We start from the raw sequence: 23,299 nt of genomic DNA on the forward strand, positions 1-23,299 counted from the left end.
GGTGACAAGAGTCATGAGGAAAACTGAAGCCCAGGGAAGGACTCTGTTTCAGCTCGAACACGAAAAGAGCTTGGAAGTTGCCACTTGAGCCCTTACAATAAGAAAGAGCTGGACAAAGCGAACATCAGTGACTTTTCTTGGACCCATCAATGAACTAAGTTTGCAGACGGCCCCCTGAAATCTGAAGGACCAAGAAACATCTCTTGATTCTGGCAGAGGGAGGAGGAAATAACCATTGTGAAACACCCAGAAACTTCTCCGTAACAAAGGTCTGCTGTCCAGGGGGAAAGACTTAGCCAGAATCTTGTCTCAAAGCCACCAGGGAAGGGTGGGGAGGGCATTTTGCTCACTGAAGCCACTCTAGCCTCTCTCTCTAGAGTGTGCCAGGCACTCTAAGGGGGCTGGAAGAGCCATGTGAGAAGAAACTCTGGCGAAAGTCACAGGCTGGGAGCACAGGCCCACCTAAAGATGGAGATTTCATCATAAGATTACAGAATACTTCTGCTCCCCCACAGCTTCCACCACACCACAGGGCTCCAGTATGACACCAGTGGATTAAGCTAAAGGAGCTACCCCAGATTCTCTAACCAGGAGCGCCAAGGGAAGGCCACAGTCGAGGTGGGACAGACAAAACCAAGGAAGACATGACATATAGCCCAATCCCTAATGAGATTTACAAACACTCACACTAAAGGTTTCCAACATAATATGCCTGGCTTTTAACAAAATATAAGGCATATCAAAGGCAAAATAAGTAAGTAAATAAATAAATAAATAAATTTTTAAACCCATGTTTAAAAGAAGTAAAGCAAGCATTATAACCAGATTCATATGATAGTTTTTGGAATTATCATACTGGGAAATTAAAGTAACTATGACTAATGTGCTAAGGGTTCTAATGGGAAAAGTAGACAACACAGAAGAACAGATTGGTAATACAAACACAAGGATAGAAAGTCTGAGAATCAAAAAGAAATGCTAGAAAAATTTTTTTAAAAACAATCTATAATAGAAATGAAGACTACCTTTGAAAATGAAGAATACCCATCAGTAGATTCGAGATGGTTGAGGAAGAAATCAGTGAGCTTAAAGACAAGTCAACAAAATTTCCCCAACTGAAACACAAACAGAAAAAAGAATGGGTGCAGGGTGGGCCAAACGAGTATCCAAGAACGGTGGGACAATATCAAGAGATGTAACATACATGTAATTGGAACATCAAAAGGAAACAAAAGAAATAATGGAGAAGGAAAAATATTTGCGGTAACAATGGCCAAAAATTTTCCACACGAGGCTCAAAAAACACCAAACAGAATAAATATTTAAAAAAAAGAAAACAAACAAAAACAAAAAGAAAAATACCTACTCAAACTGCAGAAAACCAAACAGAGAAAATCATGAAAGAAGCCAGAAGGAGGTGTGGAAACATTTTATCTAGAGAAGAACAAAGAAAAGAGTTAACAGCAGATTTCTCCTCAGAAACCATGTCAGCAAGAAAAGAGTAAAGGAAAATCTTTAAAAGTTTTAAAAGATAAAACCACCAACCTACAAGTCTATGTCCAAGCACAGTTATCTTTCAAAAGTGAAGAAGAAATAAATATTATCTCGGACAAACAAAAACCAAGGGAATTTGTCACCAGCAGCCAGATCGAGAGAAATGTTCAAAAACTCTTCACACAGAAGGAAAAATATATAGTTGGAAACTTGAATCTACATAAAGAAAGAAGAATATCTGAGAAGAAATGAATGAAGGTAAAATAAAATCTCTTATTTTTGTCACTGTTATCTGATCTAAAAAAATAATTTTTTATTTAAAGCAATAATAGTTACAACATGTTGTGTAATTATAGCTTATGGGTAAGTGGAATGAATAATAGCAATGTCATGAGGAATGGGAATTACTAATACTCTGTTTTTACTCTGTTACTTGCACTAATATGAAAAAGTATTCTTAGTATTATTTGAAGATAGACTTCAATTATTTTAGAATGTATATCGTAAACTCTGAGGTCAGAACTAAAAATTTTTAAAAAGAAATATAAATGATAAACTAAGAGAACATTATGGAATCATATAAAATGGTCCATGAAAACCAGAGAAGAAAAAAGAGCCTGTTGCAAAAATAAAAGCTATTAAAAAGTTCGATATTAATCTAAATACTCCAACAATAACTTTAAATGTGAATGGTCTAAAAATACATCAAGTAAAAGGCAGAGGTTATCAGAGTAAATAAAAACACAAGATCCAACCACATGCTGTCTATAAGAAACCCATTTTTTTTCTTTTCAAATTTTTATTTAAATTCCAGTTAGTTAACATACAGTGCAATATTGGTTTCAGGAGTAGAATTCAGAAATTCATCCCCTACATACAACACCCAGTGCTCATCACAAGTGCCCTCCTTAATACCCATCACCCATCTCATCCCCTACCCACCTCTCTCCTTCAACCCTCAGTTTGTTCTCTATCTTTAAGAGTCTCTTACGGTTTGTTTCCCTGTCTTTTTTTCTTTTTTTCCACCTCCCATATGTTCATCTGTTTTGTTTCTTAAATTCCACATGAGTGAAATCATACGGTATTTGTCTTTCTCTGACTTATTTCCCTTAGCATAACTCACTCTAGCTCCATCCACATTGTTGCAAATGGCAAAATTTCATTCTTTTCGATGGCTGAGTAATATTCCATTGTGTGTATATGTGTGTGTCCATATATACGATATATATATCATATACATCATATACATATATGTATACATGTATACATGTGTGTATATATCATGTATACACATATCACATACACAAACATACACACACACATTGATATATATATATATCACATCTTCTTTATCCATTCATCAGTCAATAGACATCTGGGCTCTTTCCATAGTTTCGCTACAAGAAATCCATTTTAACTATAAAGATTCTGGGGTGCCTGGGTAGTTCAGTCAGTTAAACATCCAACTTTGGCTCAGGTCATGATCTCACAGTTCTTGAGTTTGAGCCCCACATTGGGTCTCTACTGTCAGCATGGAGCCTACTTCAAATTATCTGTCTCTCTCTCTCTGCCCCTCCCCTGCTCATGCTCTCTCTCCCCAAAATAAATAAACATTTTAAAAAGGAATAAAAAAATAAATATAAAGACTCTGATAGGTTAAAAGGAATGGAGAAAGATAAACCATGCTAACTCCAATCAAAAGAAAATTAGAGTACCAATATTAATTTCAGACACAGCAGACTTTAGAACAAGGAAAATCATCATGGATAAAGAGGGAGCATTACATAATGATATGTAATTCTATTCAATTATTCAAGAAGATATTACAATCCTAAACAGCTATGCACCTAACATCAGAGTATTAAAATATATGAGGCAAAAATTGATAGAATTGAAAAGAGAGACAAATTCATTATTATAATTGGAGGCTTCACCATCCTCTGTCAGTAACTGATATAACAAGCAGGCAGAAAATCAACAAACATAGTTCACTCAAACAGCCCTATCAATCAACTGCTTCTAAATGACATTTATAGAATATTCTATCCAACAACAGCAAAGCACACATTCTTCTCAAGCTTGCATGGAACATTCACCTAAGTGTCTTAGCCCACTGGACTGCTATAACAAAATACAACAGACTGGGTGGCTTATAAACAACAAACATTTATTTCTCATAGTTCTAGGGACTAGAAGTCTGAGATCAGGATGCCAGCATGGTCAGGTGTGGGTCCCCTTCTGGGTCTCAGACTTCTCACTGCGTCCTCATACGGCAGAAGGGGATAGGGAGCTCTGTGGAGCCTTCTTCATAAGAATAGTAACCCCATCCCAAGGGCGCTGCCTAATCACCTGATCACCTCCCAAAGATGCCATCTTCTAATACAATCACTTGGGGGGGGTATGATTTCAACATAAGAACTTGTAGGGGCTGGGGAGATACCAATATTATGATCATAGCACAAAAAAAGACCACATTTGGGACCATAAGACATACCTTAACAAGTTTTTTACAAAACAGGTATCATACAAAGTATTTTCTTAGACTAGAATGGAATTAAACCAAAAAGCAATTAACAGGAAGACAGGTGAAATCTCCAAATACCTGACAATTTAACAACACAATTCTAAATAACATATGGGTCAATGAGGAATTACTGACAAATTTAAAAAAAAAATTTTTTAACTAAACAAAAATGAAAATACCAGTTGCCAGAATTTGCAGAAGGCAGCAAAACCAGTATTTAAAGAAAAATTTATAGCACTAAATGTATACATTAGAAAAGAAGAAAGATCTAAAATCAATAACCTAAGCTTCTACCTCAGGAAATAAGATAACAATTTTTTTAATGTTTATTTATTTTGAGAAAGAGAGCATGCATGCACATGTGCAGGGAAGGGGCGAAGAGAGAGGGAGAAAGAGAATCCCAAGCAGGCTCCATGCTTAGTGCAGAGCCCAACACAGAGCTCGATCTCATGACAGTGAGATCATGACCTGAGCCAAACTCAACAGTTGGACACTTTACCAACTCAGTCACCCATGCACCCCAAGATAAAGAACAATTTTAAGCCTAAATCAAGCAAAAGAAATATAGTGAAAGAGTATAAATCAATGAAATCAGGAATATGATAGGAAAAAAATCAACACACTAAAAATCTGGTTTTTTGACCAAGCTAACCAAGAAAAAGGAGAGAAGACACAAATTACTAACATCAGAAATGAAAGAAATACTGATCCCACAGACATTAAAGCGATAATAAAAGAATACTACAAAGAATTCTATACCCCCAAATTTGATAATTTAGATAAAATGGGCCAATTTCTTAAATGATACACACTACCAGACTCATACAAGGAGAAAGACAAACCAAACAGCTATCTGTGTTAAGGAAATTGAATCAATAATTAATAATCTTCCCCCCAAAATCACGAGGCCCAGATGACTCCTCTTAGGAATTCTACCAAATGTTTAAGTTAGATAGGATGCCAATTCTCTACAATCTACTTCAGAAATTAGAAAAGGAAGGAACCCTTCCTGACTTATATCATAAACCCAGTATGACCCTAATACCAAAAACAGATAATTACAAGAAAGAAAACTAGAGACCAGTATCTCTCATGAATACACACTTAAAAATCTTCAGCAAAATATTAGCAAATAGAATCCAACAATATCTGAGAAGAATTATATATCACAACCAAGTGAGATGTATTCCAGGGATGCAATGTTGGATCAACATGAGAAAATAAACTGATATAAGCCATCACCACACCGACAAAAGAAGAAAAAATATATGATCATATTAATTGATGCAGAAAAAGCATTAGACAAAAGACAACACCAATTCCTGATTTTAAAAAAAAAAATTCACCAAATTAGTCATTGAGGAGACCATCCTTAGCTTGACAAGAGGAAAGACAAATCAAAACCACAATAAGATACACTTTACACCCGGATGGTTGGCCATCACTTTAAAAAAAAAAAAAAGAAAGAAAACAATAAGAGTAGGTAAGGTTGAGGAAAACAGGAACCCTTACATCCCACTGGTGAGAATGTAATAAAGCAGTAGTGGAAAACACATTGGTGGTTCTTCAAAAATTACCATGTGATCCAGCAATTCCACTCCTAGGTATATACACAAAAGAACTGAAAACATGTATTCAAATACCTGTACACACACGTTCATAATAGCATTATTCATAACAGGCAAAAGGTTGAAACCACCCAAATGTCCATCAACAGATGAACGGATAAACAGGACGTGGTATATAAATATACAATGGAACGGTACTCAGTCGTAAAAGGAATGAAGTTCTGATACCTGCTACAACTTGGATGAACCGCATAAACATTATGCCAAATCAAAGTCCATTTGGGCTGCTGTAACAAAGTACCAGAGACTATGTGGCTTGTAACAATAATTCTCACAGTTCTAGAGGCTGTGACACAAAAGGTCACATACTGTATTATTTCTAACTGTATAGGAAACATCCATTATAGGTAAATCCACAGAGACTGAAAGCTGAGTGATGAGGTTGGGGGGTAGGGGAGAGGGAATGGGGACAGAACACTTAACAAACATGAGCATTTCCTTCTGAGATGATGAAAATGTCTTGGAACACAATCGAAGGGATGGATCCCCCACGACACAGGAGAAGCATTAAATGTTACTAAACTACACACGTTAAGCTGGTTACTGGTTAATTTCTGTTATGTGAATTTTATCTCAGTTTTTTAACAATTTAGATAACATCATATTTAATGGTGAGAAACTAGAGACTTTCCCCCTAAGATGGAGACCAAGGCAGAAAGAGAGAGAGGAAAAAACAACAACAACAACAACAACAACAACAACAACAACATCCCAACACTGCAGGGCACTCAGGATGTTGACAGAAAATCATGTGTTGGATTTGTCAACACTGGGTGTTGGTGACCTGGATGAGAATTCTCAGTGGGATGAGAGAGCGGGAAGCCAACCAGAGTAAGCTAAAGAACAATTGGACTGACTTCTGGTGTTTAGGAAACAGGGTTAGAAACCTTTCTTCATCTTCTCTTGAAACTGCTCAAAAACAAAAGGAGAGCCAGAAACATAAATAAATACTATACCTGCTAATCAGAAACTGAATTTTTTCAGATCTAGGGGATGTGTGTTAACTGTCTCCTGATTTAGTCTATCCTGACTGATACACGTTTTATAGGGATTTAACCCAAAATTATGAAATAACTATACTGGTTAAATAGAGCATCCCTACGAAATGAAAACTGTGAGTTAAAATCATTTTCACCACCATAGGAAGTTCAGAAATAAGAGTGCATGCATAATCTTTACAAATGTGTGATAAATCTCAGAAGAAACAGCTGAAAGCTGGAAGTGGTGGTCCACAGGGAGCGGGATAGGGCAGGGCTCGCGTGGGGATAGTAGGAGCGATGGCCAAGAATCTGCTATTTTTTCACAAACCTTACAGAACTCCTGACTTCTTAAAACATGTATATGTATAGGATAGCGATAAAATAAAAATAATATTTGAAAAAGCGAACCCAGGGCTGTCAGGGGGGCTAAGGGCAGGTGGGGCATGTCATGTCACAGCCTGAAAGGACCTGGCCAAGAATGCTGTGTAAGCACACCTGTGCACAGGGCTGGGTCCTAGCTACCTCAGTTTCCACAGCACCCAGAACAGGACCCAGCATAGTGTTGGAGGTGTGGCTGAGGCTTTGGAACTGCAGCCGTGATTTTAAATCCCAGCTCTGGCACTTTCCAGGTCTGTGCATGTGACCAAGAACCTCACTTTCCTCCCTGGCCTTCAGCGAGCATTCAGGGAGTCACTCTGTGTGGCTCCCCCAGCACAGTGCCTGGCCCACTCAGTACAGAACAAATAGTGCTCTTACTGCTTTTACGTTCTCCACGTATACTTGAAGGAGCTGCCATGCTGCCAGGTTGAGAGGCAGGAGGGAGACATAATGGGGTGGGTCAGGATGTTTCCCGAAAGACGGTGTAAAGTGGGGTTGGCACTGAGCTGCTCAGTGGGGTCTGGATTAGGGACCAGATGGTGGAGAGTGAAGCACAGCAAGGATTTGGGGGGAGGGCAGAATGGGAGCCAACGAAGGTGCTGTATAAAAACAGGGAGCCGGAAGGCCAGGCAGACTGGCCACTGAAGGACGGAACGTGGGCTGGGAGCTGTGGCTGGCTGTAAGCTGCACTTGGGGACCCTGCTAGGAAAAGGTCTCATGTGGGATGATTACACAGCTGTTGATGTCCTCTCCCCTTTGCAGGACAAGCTGGGCCGCTCCACTGACCACACCCCACAGGCACCTGGAAGATGGGCCCTGTCCTGGGAGGGGGCTTGCTATGGGTTGAATTATGGCCCCCAAGGCAATATTCAAGTCCTATCCCTCAGTAGCTGTGCATGAAACCCTAATTGGAAACAAGGTCTCTGCAGGTGATCATGAAGATGAGGTCATTGGAGTGGGCCCTAATCCATTTTGAGTGGTGTCCTTTTAAAAGGGGGAAATTGGGGGGCACCTAGGTGCTCAGTGGGTTAAGTGTCTGACTTGTGGTCTCAGCTCAGGTCATGATCTCACGGTTCGTGAGTTCGAGTCCTGCGTCAGGCTCTACACTGACAGTGTGGAGCCTGCTTGGGATTCTCTCCCTCCGTCTCTGTCTCTCTCTTTCTCTTCCCTTCCCCCACTTGCTCACTCTCTCTCAAAATAAATAAATAAACTTTAAAAAAAAATAAAAAGGGGAGTTTTGGACACAGAGATAACGACGCAAGGAGAAAGCTATGTGGGGGTTACAATTATAGCAGCACAAGTCAAGGAAGGCCAGAGACTGTCAGCAAACTACGAGAGCTGGAGAGAGGCCTGCAACAGACTCCCCCTCGCAGTCCCCAGAAGGAGCCCTCCCTGCCAACACCTTGATTTTGGACTCCAGAACCGTGAGAAAATAAGCTTCTGTTGTTTAAGCCACCCAGTCTGTGGTACTTGGTCACAGCAGCCCTAGATAGCTAACACAGGCTTGCGGCTCTCACTGCCAACAGGTGACACCCTCAGACACAGCCTTATCTAATGCCTCAGTCACAGCCTGAGTGCCCGGCTCCATCCACTTGGGGAGACTTTCCACAGTGGCCCCCAGTCCCCAAGCTGCCCTGCCCCCACCTGGTGACCCTGGAGAGAGCCCCTAATGGCAGGACCTCAGGTCAACCACCTGGGTCGATGAGTAGCCTGGAGTTGGTCAGGGTTGGGCGGGGAGACCCTGCCCACATCCTGCTGGCCCTGTTGCACTCCCAGGGAGAGCCACTCACTTGGATGTCCCTGGCCCACGTGCACCTAACTGGAAGGGGGGCTGCCTGGGGAGGCAACACAGTGCCACGCAGAACACAGTGCAGCAGAAAGCACCCTGGTGAGTCTGATAGGGGACACAGGCGGGGTCATAGGAAACAGTCTACTGTGTGGCCATTGGTCCTCTAGGGACACCCTGGACTCCTTCTTGCCTTTTTCTGCAAAATAAAGGTAAATTTGTAAAAACAGAAAGCAATGAAAAATTTTAGTGTAGGTGCATTTAAGCTTTTCTTAGAGAGAGGTGAGGGCCACAGGACACAACACTGTTCTCTCAGCTCCCATTCAGCATGGGAGCCGAGGTGTATATGAAATGGCAGGTGGGGCCCAGCACAGTGGTGACTATCACCCAGTGAGTGGTGAGGTCCTACTCACTCGCAGTCGCCAGGCCCAAGAGGACTCTCAGCCATCCGCAGGACGGTCCTGGCCTCAGAGGCTGGTTTGCCCACACGGGATTCAGCAAAGCTTAAATCTTCCAGAGACTGAAACAAGAGAACACAAATAGGGTATCAATGGGCTGCAAGCAAGCTGCTTATGTATGAACACATGGCAACTCTCTTATCTGAGCGACGGACCACACGTTTAAAAAAAAAGAGGCTAACAACTCCCTGCACCGAAACGTCAAAGGCGGCTCGGAACTGCGGGATCAGAACTCCAAGGTTCTGCAGAACAGCTGAACATTTTGAAAATCAAAGAGCTGCAAATAGATCGTGAGTCTCTCCAAGTTTTCAAGTGAGCCCTCCTGCTCATTCCCAAAGGTCAGCACACACAGACAGCTAACGATTTTGAGGCCACCAGCGGCCGGGCCTCGATAGAAAAGAGTGGGGAATGTATTTCTCTAACCCTTTTGGAAGAAGACACGGGAAACCCTATAGCATTAATATTTCAGGTTTCACTTGCTCTAACAGGAAATGAAGCACATTCTTCAAAGTTCTGTTCCCAATTTGTTTTCCAAAGAAGCAAAATGCTACACAGAATACAGAGCTTCATGTCACCTGCAGTATCTTAAAGTCGTATGTGACATACATGGCTGGGAGTTCTACAAAATACACTGAAAAAAGCCTTTTCAAAGACAGAGTGATCATATATGCATATGTGGGGGCACAGTGCAAGTCATCCCCTGTGCAAGTGACATCATTTCCTCCCTGACACACGGGGGCGCAGCGTCCAGCCTGCAGACCAGGGCCACCCTGGCATGGGCCATTGCCTGGATCTGTGCAAGGAGCTGGACTACGGAGGCACCTTGGCTGACATCCTAACTCTGCCTCTTACAGCCTGGGAGGACTAAGGAACCTACCTATGCCTCAGTTTCCCTACTTCAGAGGAGGATGGGAGCACTAAGATATTGGGGTTCAGGCCTCACCTCCAACACCAAGACCTTGGTCTCCCTATCATGTCAAATGAAGGCACCGACCCCCATGACTTACAAGGTTCCTTAAGCTTTTTTTTTTTAATTTTTATTTTTTTTTAGTTTATCCATTGTTTGAGAGAGAGAAAGAGAGAGCAGGAAAGGGGCAGAAAGAGAGGGAGAGAGCATCCTAATTAGGCTCTGCACTGTCAGCACAGAGCCAGATGCAGGGCTCGAACTCACGAACCGTGAGATCATGACCTGAGCTGAAATCAAGAGTTGGACACTCAACCAACTCAGGCACCCTAGGTTCCTTGAGCTTCAGTGTCGATGGCTGGTGCCATGTTCCCTGTCCACAGAACAGGCCATCCAGCTGAAGGCCTCCTAAATCCAAACATGGAGCCCACCCCCAACCATGGGCCCACTCCAATACCGATGGACGAGGGCATCACTGTCCATGCAGGTAACAACCAGGCCAAACCACACCTGTGCCTGCCCCAACCACAGCCAGGGACACTAATGGGGTGCATGGAGGCATGATACTACATGACATGGTCATTGACTTGACCACAGCATGCAAAGCAGACAGCTCCCAGGCCTCAGCCTTGACCACTGCTTCAGTCTCCCCTCATCATTCCCCAAGACCCCATACCACTGGAGCTTCACCCCTTTCCTGCCAGTGTTCGAGTCATTCCTTTTTTTGTTCCTCCAGAATCTTATTGACAAACTCCTATTCACTCTTCAAAACCCAACTGGGAAAGGCATCCCTGAACTTCAGTAGTAAACACACTCTTCTCAGTCTGTCCGGCTTCTGCAGTTTTCATTCTCAACCATATCCCCTGCTCCCTCTAGGAGCCTACCTGGCCTCATGAAGGCAGCACTCCAGACTACAGATGCCACAGCAGCCAGCAAACCAAGGACACGGGCCTCAAACATAGCCTTCAAGAAAGGGGAGAGTCAATGCAAGGAGCTACAAAGACCGGGAAAGGGCTCTGAATGGGAGCACTGGGTTGGGGTCACAGACACCAGCCACAGCAGAAGCGGTGAAACATGCCACTGAAACCATACTGAGCACTCAACACCAAGCTCTGAGGCCACCAGAAGTTTCTGACTGTGGAGGGGGGTTATCAGGTCAGTTTGGTGCAGGATGACCTGGGAAGAGAAGGGCTCATCCACAAGTCCCCGGAAGAAATGCAGAGGTCCCTGTAGGGGTCAGACTTGCAAAGTCCCTTGGAGAGAAGTCCCCCAAAGGGTATGTTTATGGAGCTATTCAGAAGAGGCTGCACAGAAAAGCTCCTTCATGACATCCCCCTGCTCTCCATGACTCCAGGCCCTGCATTCTGTATGGAAAGCCTCCTGCCAGCCCCCAGAGCTGCATAATTACCACACTGCACAAAACTGCCTTTCACCAACCTGCTAACCGCCATGAGCCATAGGCTGCCATGTGCAGCATGTCCCTGAGGCTAAAAATACAACGACCTTCTCAGGGACACTCCTCCTCCAGAGGCCATCCACAGAGGTGGAGGTGAGGCTGCCTGGGAACCAAAGAGTCTTTCTTGGTTGCTTATCTCCCTCCATTCAAAAGCCAACTGTGGAGCCAACCTACTATGTGCCCAGGTTGGGTCCTCAGCTCTCTGCCTTCTGCAATGTCTGGCAGACGACCCTCCCTGGTAAGAAGCAGGTGACACTGTGCCCCTCCCCACTCCCCCCTGCCCTACACTCAGCAGCTCACAAGGCTCACCCAGAAAAAAGGTTCACAAGGAAATGGTAAACACTCCAGAAACTCATATATCCCCCCAGTCGCGAACTGACTGGGAGTAAACTTCAGCGGTGCCCTCCATGACTCCTCTTCAACCCCAGAAAGAATACGGGAAGACACGGGGGTAGACAGGCATGCCAGGCCAATGCTAGTGCTCTGCTCCTGACAACCAGCCAGCTTGGTCCACCTCACAACGAATGGTGACTGGTGGGATGAAGTGACCCTGCTGTGAACAGACAAGCTAGGGCTGGGCCGGCACAGGGAAGCTGCCTGGCCTGTTGGGAGGGACACGATGCTAGCAATGTCACACCCAGCTCCACCAGCTCCACCCTGACACTGGGCCCCTGGACAGCAGAAAAATGACCAAACTCAGGAAGGCAGAGCTCACAGGGTCAGGCCTATCCCCAGGGTCAAGGGCAGCCCTAACCTTTGTAGCCTGCTAGAGTCACTTCTTGCCTATGGTCCTCTATGTGCAGTGGCTGGACTGCCCATTCCTGCCCCACCCCTGCTCACACTTCAACAGACCACTGTGCACAGAGCATATTGTCTTCTCTCAGTCAGAGAAAGGTCCCACCATGTCCCCTCCCCCAGGCCAACAGCGCAAGTGAGCTTGGTGAGGCCTTTCTCCACCCAGTCCCTAAAGAATCTGAGACAGAAAACACCCAGATGACCAACAGGTACATGAAATGCTTCACATTGCTGATCATCAGAGAAATGTAACTCGAAACCAGAATGAGATATCACCTGACACCTGTCAGAATGGCTAGTATCAAAAAGACAGGAAATAACAAGTGTTGATGAAAATGTGGAGAAAAGAGAACCCTTGTGCACTGTTGGTGGGAAGTATGTTGGTGGAGCCACTGTGAAAAACAGTGTGAAAGTTCTTCAAAAAATTAAAAATAAAACTCCCATTTGACCCAGCCAATTCCCCCGGCGGGTATTTATCTGATGAAAATGAAAGACTAACCCCAAAAGATAACTGCACTCTTATGTTCATTGCAACATTATTTACAATAGCCAAGATATGGAAGCAACCTAAGTGCCCACTGACAGATGAATGGATAAAGAAAACATAGTAAAAAAAAGTGTATATATACACACAGTAGAATATTATTGAGCCATTAAAAAGGGGGTGCCTGGGTGGCTCAGATGGTTGAGCATCCGACTCTTGATTTTGGCTCAGGTCATGATCTCACTGTTGTGAGACTGAGTTCCATGTTGGGCTCCATGCTGCGCATAGAGCCTGCTTAAGATTCTCTCCCTCCCCCCCCTCTGCCCCTCGCCCCCCTCTGCCTCAAAAAAATTAAAATTAAAATTAAATTAAATTAAGCATTTAAAAACAGGAAATCCTGACATTTGCAACAATATGGATGGACCTTACCAGCATTATGCTAAGTGAAATAAGTCAGACAGAGAAAAACAAACACCATATGATCTTGCCTATATGTGGAATCTAAAAAAAACAGAAACTAACAAACAAAAACCCTGAATTCATAGATGCAGAGAACAGATTGGCAGAGAACAGAATGCCAGAAGCGAGGGATGGGGGTTGGTGAAATGCGTGAAGTGGGTCAAAAGATACAAACCCCCAGCTATAAAATAAGTCCTGGGAATATGATAGAGACCATGATGACCATAGTTAATAATATTGTATTGCATATTTGAAAGTTGCTTAGAGAGTAAATCTTAAAAGCTCTCATCACAAGGAAAATAATTTTGTAATCATGTGTGGTGATGGCTGGAAACTAGACTTAATGTTCTGATCATTCCACAATATATACAAACATCAAATCATTGCTCTGTATACCTGAAACTAATATGTTATATGTTAATTATACCTCAACTTCAAAAAAAAAAAAATCTGAGAAGGAAAAAAGATCAAACCTAGGTCTGAGAAGACAGAAATGAGAATGTACAGACCAGGGACAGGGACCCAGATATGCAAGCCAGAAGGTTCTGCCCTGAGGCTCTGCCCTGCACAGACACGGCCCAGCCTCCAGGTGGCAAACAGCAGCTGGGGCAGCCATATCCTCCTCACAGCCCTCAAGCAAATGGCACACAGCCCTGGCAGGTATCCTGACACAGCCCAGTCAGTGTCCAAGAAGCCCTTCATATTTCCTCTACCTCCAAGAACCAGAAAATCAGGGGCTGCTGTAGGTGTCTGTCTGGGAAGCCAAACATGGGTCCGCTGATAGACAGAACATGGAGAACTTGTTCTCAACATCTCCCAAAGCCTTCCCATCTCAGCTGATGGCTACTTCCTTCAAATTGCTTAGGCTGAAGCCTCAGAGCTATCCTGGGCCCTTCACCTTCCCTCACCCTCACACTAATCAGGGAAATCATGCTGGCTCTACCTCTGAAGTCAACACAGACTCCCAGCACTGCTCCCCCATGACCACTGATGCCTGGGCTGAGCCCCCATGCCCTGTATGGCTGTATGGCACCTAACATCTCATTGTCTCTATGCTGGCCCCTGCAAATCTAGCCCTGGTGCACCAGGCCAAATGATCATCCCCAGTGGTAAGTCCTCACCACAGTCTCTGAGACCTTACACAATCTGGCATGCATCCCTTCCACCACCCCTCGTGACCTCTCCCTCTATACCTGTGCCCTCGCTCATTCAGCACCAGCCACCTGGCCTCCTTGCTCTTCCCTCGAAGATAACAGACAGATGGTACCCCAGGGCCTTTACAGGGGCCATGCCCCTGGCTATCCACATGGCTCCCTCCATGCCGCTGCTCATACCTTACTCTCCCTAACCACCCTACTTAAAACCACGATACCATCCACCAGCCTTCCCTGGCCTCCTCCCCTGCTCTATGTTTCTCCATAGCTATTGCCACCATCTAATACCTGATATGTGTCTTTTATTTATCTTGGTTATTGCCTGCCTGCCCTCCCTGGAAAGCCAGCTCTATGAAAGCAGATTTTTTCAACCAACATTCAATAAAAACACATGGAATGAATGAATGAATACATCCTCCACCTAGGAAGAAAGCAGGACATGCATACGCCACAGCCAGCACCAAGTGGCCCAGGGAGCTGATGGGGACACAGCACTGCTGCCCACTTCAGTGACAATGACATGACTCCAGCACCACCAAGCGGCCCAAAAGGAAGAAGAGGAAGCCCTTCTTGGGTCCAGATAAGCCCCAAAAGGATGCTACCTAGAGCCTAGAGCTGGAAGCACCAGCTCTGCCCTTTCCTTTTGCAGGTGAGGAGCCGAGGCTCAGAGGCCAACACAGACCCTCCGCGCCCCATCCCAAGCTTTGCTGTAGTCTGCGCCTTGACCCCGGTAGCAGTGAGCACAGGGACCAGACCCAAGGCTGGCCACAAGCACCCCCAGAGGCAGTTGCAGAGTGGTGAAGAGCCCATCTGGAGCCAGACTGCCTGGGCTTGCTTCCTGAGAATCCCAGCAAACTATTTAACTCCCCTGGCCCCTCCTGTCCCATCTAGAACATGGGGGACCTCAGACATCTCAGAAAGAACATTAACATGCACCAAACTGCCCAGAGCAAGATCAGCCAGGGATAAGTAAGCACTGTGACACTCTAAAGCAACACCTTCAATACGAGGCTGCCCTGGGGCATGGGGAAATGAGAAACGAGAAAAGCACCCTGAAAAGATGGAGAGGAACTAGAACTTTAAGCAAAATAATGAGAGGAAATAGAATTAAATGGTCCACATATCTAATGGCTCTGTCCTCAATACCCTCCCAGAATTCTCCTTACTGATCTAACGTGAGCATGCTCCACAAGGTCTTCTAGAGAACACTTTGCAGACAGGAAACACCAAGATTCACCATAATTTTCCTGAAAAAAAAAAAAAAGTTCTTCCTATGATGGTGTGGAGTAGGGGGTCTGGAACAGTAGTCCTGGCTCAAGTCCATGGCTGGATGACAAGAGCCTACTCCCTGTTGCTGGGCTCCCAGACACAACCCACAACAGATAAACCCAGACAAAGACAGGCACCTCCATGTCCTGCTTTCCCAGGAAGGGCAAGCGGGTAGAGAAATGACACCACCCTGTGCCTTCATGTTCCAATCCTCTACAGAGCCCTGGTCTCCCAGAGCACAGATAAGTAAACGGGACTTGAGTCCACCCCAGCCAACAGCTGGCAGGCAGAGGGGTGCTCCCTAGCTTTGGGGGACCATGCTGGGCACTGGCTTCAGGGAAAGTCTAGGGTGGCCACTTCTGCAAGACTAGCCATGGGGGCATAGGGCTGTGCTCTCAGGTGGAGTCCAGGCCCAGGACAAAGGTAAAGGGGGTCCACTCCCTTTCACAAAATTTCAAATCCACAGGTACACCCCACCTCAATGGTGCCACCCTAGGAGTCAAGGTGTGTTCTAAAAACATCTGTGCCTGGAAAGGTACTCTGCTCTGTTACATGTGACAATGGCCATATAAGGCCATATAAGTCTGCCATATGCAGACTCCTAAGGCAGCAGGGCCACCCAGTCAAGTGAGTGGGATCAAAAAAAAACAAAAATCAGGATTGACTGTGAAAGACCCAAAATGGTGACTTTGTTTTTGTTTTTAATGTTTATTTATTTTGAGAGAGAGAGAGAGAAAGCATGAGCAGGGGAGGGACAGAGAGAGAGGGAGACACAGGATCCAAAGCAGGTTCCAGGCTCCAAGCTGTCAGCACAGAGTTCGACGCGGGGCTCGAACCCACAAACCATGAGATCATGACCTGAGCCGAAGTCAGACGCTTAACCTACTGAGCCACCCAGGTGCCCCTAAAATGGTGACTTTGCAAAGCAGTGACCACAGGCTCCATGTATCTCACAAAGTGGTGCCAGGGGTGAGAGGGATAGCAAGACACAGGCCCCAGCAGAGAGAGCAGAGGGGCACACAGTGTTTAGGGCAGAAGGATCAACACAAATCGAACCCACTGGCCCAGAGTGGAGGGTCCTGGTCCTTGTCAGGGAGCCCCTTGTCCTGCAAAATACACCAGGGAAGGCCCGCCTTCCAGGAAAGACTCCAGGTCCATCTGCCCAGCAGGAAGGAAGCCAGTGAGTCTGGAGCCTCACCCCCAGGGAGTCAGCACAATAGCCCTGAGGGAATTCTATTCCTATCCTGCACAACCAGGCCAGCAGAAGCTAAGGAAGGGCAAGTAAGTCACTTGCTCAGGGTGGTAGGGCTAAGTTCCAGGAGAAGTCGGGGCCCACTGACTTCTCGGGGCCCAACCCTGAGGTGACCACATTCTGAAACCCTCTCTTTTCTTATGCCCACTGTGCTGCCTTCCATCTGGGCATCAGACACGTAGCATCCAATGCAAGATATGATGATGTGGCCGCACTGAAGCACTTGTAGGTATACTGTTGTACGTTGCCAACTTTTGAGAGTGTTATCATTTTGTTCTATGCCAAAAGGACACTTCTCTTTGACTGTCACAAAAATCTCAATATGATCAAACAGAGTAAGGAAGATGATGGAAATCCCACTAATTGTGTAAAAATTCTCCAAATGGACTAAATTTTTTGCCTACTATATGAGGTATTCTTAATTTGATGGATCTGAATTGGGAGGAAATTTGAGGGGAATCTGGCACCTGACTGGATCCCCAGATAAGTAAAAACTAGAAATAGGTGCTAAGCCCCCAAACAGCTCCCTCGACTTCTGGTTGGGTCACCACACCTGCCACAGGAAGCTGATGCCCCTGATCTGCACCCCAGGCCTGCCATGACTTCAATAGTCTACAGCTGTGGCTGGGTGGGCTGTCCTTTGATGGATGTGCAGACACCAAGTACAGGACCATGGACTGAGACCCATCTAAGCTGAGCACTCCCTCGTGTGTAACTCCAGCTGAGTTCTCTGGAAGTCCACACCCGCCATCCACCTCTCAGGACCTCCAACGCGTGTCTATCAGGCATCTTGACCTCAGCATGTCCAAGGTGGGCCAAACTTTCCCTGCAAAAGATCCAGCTCCACCCACAGCCTCCCCCACTCCCAGGTGATTACAACTCATTGCCCAGTTGGGGACACCCTTGACTCCTCTCTCACCAGTGCCCAGTACTGGCTTGAGCTTCAGGTGCCTCCAGAGCTCTACCTCCTCTGGTCCTCCCCACCATCCTCCCCAGCCATGGCCTCCATGATCTTGTGCCTCCTAACAGGGCTGCCTGCTGCAACCCTCACTCTATATAGCACCCTACCTTAGCGGCCAGAGCGGTCCTGAAACATAACACAGAGGAACTACATAGTGTCTCAGTTAAGCTTGGGCTACTAAAACAAAGTACTACAGACTGGGTGGCTTAGCCACAAAAATTTATTTCTCACAGTTTTGGAGGCTGGAAGCCTGAGATCAAGGTGCCAGCACGGTCAGGTTCTAGTGAGAGTCCCCTTCTGGGCTGTAGGGCACCAACTTTTTGCTATGTCGTCACATAGTGGATATCCTCACAGAGCTGTCTGGCCTCTTCTTATAAGGGCACCAATCCCATCATGAGGACCCCATCCTCGTGACCGAATCACCCACAAAGGCCTCCCTCCTGATATGGGGACTGGGTATTTATTTCCATAATGAATTGGGGGGGACACAAACATTCAATCCAGGATGTGTGCACATGCCCTTATGGTAGGTACACCTCAATAAAATGTTCACTTAAAGAAATCAGAAAAAGGGGGGGTAGAGGGATGCCTGGGTAGCTCAGTCAGTTAAGCGTCCAATTTTGGCTCAGGTCACGATCTCACAGTTTGTGAGATTGAGCCCCTCATCAGGCTCTGTGTTGACAGCTCAGAGCCTGGAGCCTGCTTCAGATTCTATGTCTCCCTCTCTCTTTGCCCTTCCGCCACTCACACTCTGTCTCTGTCTCTCTCAAAAATAAACATTAAAAAAATGTTTTTAAATAAAAATTAAAACAAAAAGAAATCAAAGGCATTGTAATAGGGAAGAGGAAATGGGGGGGGGGGTGCCTGCTGAAGGGTATGGGTGATGGGAATGTTCCAGGATTACAGGGTGGTGGTGGTTGCATAACGCTGTGAGCATATTAAAAAACTCTGCACTGTATACTTTAAAGGAGTGAATTTTACAGTATGGGAATTATATCTCAATAAAGCTGTTATAAAGCTTTTTAAATCATAAGTCAGATCACATGTTCCTCTTCTCAACCTCTTTCTTCCTCCAACAGCCCACTGCCACTCAGAGTAAAAGCTCTCACGATGGTGGAGAAAACTTCCTCTCCCGCATCCACACCCTCTGGCTTTCCACCCAGTCACTTGCTCTGCCCCTGCCTCACAGGCTCTCTGCTGTTCCTCAGACACATCCGGCCTGACCTCCATGGTGTCCCACTCACCCCGAGGCTGCATCCCTTGTCCTGTCCTGCACCCATCCTGATCCACCTCATCTGTTGGGGTGGACGCCCCTCAATTCCCACCTGCTGTGGTCTATGAAATACTCCCCTACCTACAGCACCTACAGAAGTGCTCAATGGCAGCCCCTTGGATGTTGATTCAATGACAGGACTGTCCCCAGGACACACACAGACTGATGCTCAGGGAGACCCATGGCCAGGTGGGCAGAGTGGCCACTTCAACCAAGGTCTGAGGACTTCAGCTATACTTGCCTACCAGCCCCACACCATGTCTGGGACCAGCTCACTCATCAATACTTCCTATGTGCCAGGCACAGGCTGCGGGTGAGCAAAGGCCCCAGAGGTAGGACCTGGAAACACAGCTCCCATCTGTGACTTGAGGGGAAACTGCCTTCCCCACTCAAGCCTCCAGCTACAAGGGCTTGTGAGGCCTATAGAGCCAGGCCTGCTGGAGAGGAGGGCCACATCCCCACCAAGCACACAGAGGGGGACACAGGCTCTGCCTTATGAATGGTCACAGTTGGAAGGATGCCGTTAGGGAAACCTCCCCTGTAGGACTGTGCGAAAACAGCCTGTTCCAATTGAGACACCCACATCCAGGCTATTTCCTGTTCTAACAAAGAAAGGTATCGGGTCTCATATGGAAGAGACCTCAAGTCCCATCCCACCTTCCTCTATATTCACATCCTCCCCATGAGCCAGCGGGGACAGGAACACGGACTTCCCTGAGCACACGTGAGGCCACAGCAGCAGAACAGTGGCCCGTGTGTCTCCTGGCTGTGCCATAGCATCAGCCCCCACAGTACACCACACTGCTGCCCACTCTCCACCCACTATAGGGACAACAAGTCCGGGCAGCGGCCACCCTGATTCCTGCCTCCAAAGCCTGGCTCCTGCACAGGCCCCGCATCCCCACCCCCCACGCACACCCATCCCCACCCCGATATTCCTTTAAAATCCTATATCTTGCCAGAACATTACAAGACAAACAACACAGAATCCAAGAGGGAATAAGGAACAAAAACTGATGAAGAGGAGCATTGGGGGTGGGGGGAGGGGAGGGAGGAGTGCTTCCTTGCAAGGCCACCTTGCCTCACCTTGCTGCCAGTTCAGAATCTCACAGAGGCTCCCAGTGATTATTATTATTGTTATTTAGGCTGAGTAGCTGGGGACCAATTAGGGCAGCCAAGTCGCCAGCCCCTCTTTGCCCCACAATGGCCCATAATCAGTGGGCAGCTGTGCTGGGACAGGTGGACGCAAGTGGACATGGGATAAGAACTGAGGAGTCGGGGGACCAGGCCACCACAGGAGCACCAGTCCTCAGACACAAGCCAGCACCGCAGCACCCCGGCCCTCCCCCATGCCACAGAAAGCAAATACTCAATGGGTTATCACAAGGGGCGCCTGGGTGGCTCAGTCGGGTAAGCTTCTGACTCTTGATTTCAGCTCAGGTCATGAACTGACAGTTCATGAGTTCAAGCCCCACTTCAGGCTCCATGCTGACAACACAGAACCTGCTTAAGATTCTCTCTCTGCCCTTCCCCCAACTCATACACATTCTCTCAGTCTCTTTCTCAAAATAAATAAACTTAAAAAAGAAAAAAAAAAGGCTATCACAAAAGGCTAGTCCCAAAACAAGTACACAACTAGTTGAGTCAAAACATTTGTCAAAACCCATGAATGCACAACACAAAGAGTGAGACTTCCCCTAATTTATAGTAACAATAATATATCAGTATTGGCTCATCGATTGTTAACTAATATGCCATATTAAGACTGTATGTGAATAATAGGGGAAAGCAGGCATTTGAGAGTGAGGAGGCAAAAGGAAACTCTGAACTTTCTGCTCAGTTTTTCTGTAAAGCCTAAAACTGCTGAAAAGCATTAATCCTGCTAACTTTTTTAAATATAATGGCTGATTGAGAGCTAAATGTAAGAATAGATACCACTGAGGAGCTAATGGGTAAACTGGAAGATGAGGTTTAGGGATTCTCCCAGAATGCAATGCAAACAGACCCTAGGAAGCAGCCCTACAGGAGGCCAGGTTTCCCCTGACTGCTGAGAGCCATTAGGCTCCAGGAACATCCTCCCCAAAGCCAGCCACCATAGCCTCCTGCTCCTCAAATTGAGGAATGTTAGTAAGTTCTCAGGGTTTCAGTTATTCACCTTCTTCCCCACCCCCAGACTGGTTTTTGTAGGGTTGGGGGAGGGGTGGTGGGCAGCAAGTGTGGAGACAGCAAAGGAACCTTAGAAAACACGCAAAACCTTAGCCTGCGTCCTTGGCCTCTCCCAAGCTGCTGCATTTCCGAGTTCATGGCCTGAGGGAGTATTCTCTCTGTATTTGGCTGTTGGTGGTGAATGACCTTTTTTGCGGGCTTTCTCTTTTTTAAAAAAAAAATATTTTTTAGGAGTCCCAATGAAGCCTTTCAGAAAAGCATTTCAGCACTCTCTTTTCAGAAACTTAAATATGCACATCCTTTCATGCAACAACGCCATTTCCAGGAGGACTCACACAGATCTGAAATGATGTCTGTATGAGGGTTTTTCATTGCAGCCATCTTTTTAAAAAACTTAGGAAACAACCTAAGTGCCCATAAATAGGAGAGCAGTTAAATAAATTATGGCAGAGTCCACACACTGGAATACTCTGAGGCATTTTTTCTTTTTTTTTTTTTTTTTTTTAAATATTTTTTTTCAACGTTTTTTTATTTTTATTTTTGGGACAGAGAGAGACAGAGCATGAACGGGGAGGGGCAGAGAGAGAGGGAGACACAGAATCGGAAACAGGCTCCAGGCTCTGAGCCATCAGCCCAGAGCCCGACGCGGGGCTCGAACTCACGGACCGCGAGATCGTGACCTGGCTGAAGTCGGACGCTTAACCGACTGCGCCACCCAGGCGCCCCTGAGGCATTTTTTCTACAAGAGTACAGACCAGTACGTACTGACAGGGAGAAATCTTAAGGCCTACTGTTGAGTGAAAAGCGGAAAGATAGCTGGAGGCTGAGCGTCTGTGTACAGATCCCAGTTAGAGATCCATCAAACCAGCTAGAAAATGTATACGTATCTGCAAGTTCATGTATGGGTGCAAAGGCATCCAGAACAGGCCAGAAAGGGCAGAACGCTTGTCAGCAGTTTCCTCTGGGGAAGGGAGTAGAAGTACGGGAGGGAGGCTAAGGGGGTGTTCACTTTTAATTTATTAAATATGTGTGTACTTGTTGGGTCTTTTGCCCAAATACATTTATTATTCCCCAGCACTGTAATGACACCCACAGCCCACGCCTTCCAGGATTTCATATTATAGTCGGGGAGCTGTCTGCAGTAAGAAAAATGACCAAGGGGAAGGGGAAGGATCAATGGGAAGAGAGCAAGTGGAGCTTCCCACGCAGGAGCCACTGCTCCTGAACATCAGGAAAGGGTGGGGGGGAGTCGGAGTCTCTTCAGGAAGGCAACCCCTGGCACAGAGATGCAACCCTCCCAATTGATCAGAACATCCACACACATCACAGGGTGAGCCCAGAGATGACAAAAACACACGAGGAGGCCGTGGCCCAAGAGAGAAATAAAACAAGGGCTGGGGGACCTTGGGGACTAAGATGTTCTAGGCCAGAACAGTGGGTGATGCTGGAGTATTAATCTGGGCAGGGGAAGGTAAGGAATTCAGTTCCATTCACTGAGCGGTTTAGGCACAAGTGTGTCAGGGGTGTGTGGATGTGTGTGGTGGGTGGTGCGTGTGCGTATGAGGGGGTGGACATGGGAGTGTGCATGAGCATGGGTAGTGTGTGTGTGTGTGTGTGTGTAGGAATGTGTATGTTGTGTGTGCCGGGTGTGTGTGCAATGTGTATGTGTGGTGTCTGTGGTGTGCACGGATGGTGTGGGCTTATACATATGTGCTGGGTGGTGCGGCTGCTGTGTGTGGAGGACTGGGGAAGACAGGCAGGCCGGCAGCCTGGGACACACCACAGTGACCTGCTGTGCCTGGGCAGGGTTCAGGGCCAGGGGGTGCAGAGCGGCAGCCCCTCCCCTACCCCACACCGTGACAACCCCAACAGCTCAGG

The 23,299-nt window shown here is 46.3% G+C and overlaps 1 protein-coding gene across 6 annotated transcripts in view; it reads right to left on the bottom strand.

Moving 5' to 3' along the window:
• The window catches only part of APBA2 (amyloid beta precursor protein binding family A member 2), a 267,756-nt gene that overhangs the window by 211,035 nt on the left and 33,422 nt on the right, over positions 1-23,299 (bottom strand). For 4 of the 6 annotated variants that reach the window (XM_053888783.1, XM_053888785.1, XM_053888786.1 and 1 more), the window contains exon 2: positions 9,204-9,310. The exons of the other annotated variants lie outside the window; for them this stretch is intronic. The gene's annotated coding sequence lies outside the window, so the exon portion shown is untranslated. The remainder of the gene's footprint in view (positions 1-9,203; positions 9,311-23,299) is intronic. 6 annotated transcript variants of the gene reach the window in all.

Source organism: Panthera pardus, unplaced genomic scaffold, assembly GCF_024362965.1.
Source record: "Panthera pardus isolate Hobbes unplaced genomic scaffold, ASM2436296v1 HiC_scaffold_24, whole genome shotgun sequence".
In the NCBI taxonomy this organism is placed as follows: Eukaryota; Metazoa; Chordata; class Mammalia; order Carnivora; family Felidae; genus Panthera; species Panthera pardus.